The sequence below is a fragment of the Tupaia chinensis genome, unplaced genomic scaffold (assembly GCF_000334495.1).
Source record: "Tupaia chinensis unplaced genomic scaffold, TupChi_1.0 Scaffold000290_1, whole genome shotgun sequence".
In the NCBI taxonomy this organism is placed as follows: Eukaryota; Metazoa; Chordata; class Mammalia; order Scandentia; family Tupaiidae; genus Tupaia; species Tupaia belangeri.
This window is the reverse complement of record NW_006159775.1, coordinates 3,893,160-3,895,224: the sequence shown is the minus strand read 5'-3', so window position 1 is coordinate 3,895,224 and position 2,065 is coordinate 3,893,160. Positions and strand designations below refer to the sequence as shown.

Below are 2,065 nucleotides of genomic sequence, written 5' to 3'. Positions count from 1 at the left end.
ATGGGCAACTTCCAATTTAATATCTCAATAATGTGATATGCAACCACAGGAAAAGAACATTCATAGACGTAATAAGGACATTTATTGGCTCTCAAATCTACTGAGTCAGGGGGAAAGTAATGATGTATTTTAATATGTTTTTCTATGCAAAACTGTGTCATGACTTTCCCAATGACCCAAAAGATGCCCAGAGGTTGAGAGCCTTCAGGGTTGGGTCAATGCTGTCATTAGAACTCAGATGTGTTCCATCCTTCCTTCCTTCCACATGCTTCACTGTTCTCAGCCTATCAGGAAGGTAACAGTTTCAAACCTAGCCCAAATACCCTATCTGCTACCTATCTCCAGTGTGAGAAATTTCTTCAGCTCCATGTAGTTTCCTTCTGACTGGCGTTGTACTGGAGGGCAGCTGTTTCAGGTACTAACCATTGAGTATCTCTGGAGGAGAATTCACAAGGAGGCAGCTTACACTGAGATGGAAAATATATGTGGTAGATTTAGTCTTTTAGTCTGCCAGTGTTCAAGTACTGGAGCTACTACTCATGAACTATGTCACCTCTTTTTTTTTCTTTAAGAGTTTTTTTTTTTTTTTCTTATAGGTGCATGTGCTTGCTAGAGATGTATATATATAGAGAGAGAGGGAGGGAAAGCAAGAAACCACTCCCTGGGGAGATGACCACACCACAATCTCTTCTCCTCTATTACCCTCTCAGAATTTTGGACATGTATGTACATGCACCCAGCATGAGTTTCGTTTCTTTTCTCCTCCTCCTCCTCCTCCTCCTCCTCCTTCTTCTTTTTTACAGGGGAGAGTGTGAACGCAGTCCCCCATTACCACAAATTATGCAGTTAAGTTTCCCACATTTGGGGAAATTGCAGGGGTCAACACATCCAGAGTGCACCTGGATAAGCATCACCCTGGGAAAACCAGCTTCATGATCATGCTATCTCCCTGCCAGGTAAGTATCCTGACATGAGTTTCAAGTCTCTGAGTCCGCAGCTTGAATCATGGTTGGCCAAGGGGAAGTTCAGCACCATAACCACTACGTCATATGCTACCCCCTAATCACAGCATCTTGAGTAATTATGTAACTTCTCTGTGTCTCAGATCTCCTCTTTGCAGAGGAGATAACATATCTTCCTTAAACATAAAGTGTTTAAAACGATTCCTGCCATATACATGCTCAATATCCATAAACTCTCATTGTTATCCCTGCAGTTAACGATAGGTCTCCCAAATTCAATATCAAATTAAGAATTGGCTGTTGATCTGGACAAATAGAGACAACAATTCAAGCCCAAATTGTGTCTTTAATTATCTGGTACTTTTGGAAGTCAGACATTTCATTTATTTAATTCATCTGAGTAATGCACTCTACCTTGTCATTGAGGTATGACGAAGTTAAAGTTATGGTATAGAGATGACTAGGAGACAAATGTGTTGGGGTTACACCTGTAAGTGACACCTAATGAAACTACTAGGCATCCAAGCACCATTCAGCTCCATTACCAAGCCATGACACGTATGGATCCTGCAGACGCATCATCGTAGAAGGACATTTTATATTGCTCGATATTTCATACATTTACTACCTGATTCCATTTCTTGCGGATGCACAGATGAGTATGTATACGTTGAGGTGATGACTCAAATAAGTAGGAACAAGCACAGAGAGAAAGAAAGGGATTGAAACCCAAAGGATATTGCCAATGTAGATCTTATCAGTCAGGGATCTGGAGAAAATTACCACACATTAAAATTTTGCACAAATACTTACAGAATGATAGATGTTTTAAGAGTAATCCTTTTCAAAGTACTATTTTCTTTTTCTTTTTAAACATCTCTACTTGCTATTCCTTTTTTCTTAGATGTAGAAGCAGAGCTGATTTCACAATTGACTGTTGGTCTGACGTTATTAATTTCTTTATTCACTTTTTATTGCCAGAGGATGCATGCACGAGAGAGAGAGAGAGAGAGAGAGAGAGAGAGGACTCCGGATAAGGTATGCTCACACCGACCACAATCCTTTTTTCTCCATTTCTCTACTCCACCAGGTTTGGGGACATG

General features: G+C 40.3%; 1 non-coding gene across 1 annotated transcript; it reads right to left on the bottom strand.

Annotated features, from left to right (window-relative positions):
• Positions 1–800: 800 nt before the first annotated feature.
• Positions 801–964, bottom strand: LOC114008129 (U1 spliceosomal RNA). The gene has a single exon (XR_003549690.1). It is a non-coding gene; the product is annotated as a U1 spliceosomal RNA (small nuclear RNA).
• Between the last annotated feature and the right edge of the window lie 1,101 nt (positions 965–2,065).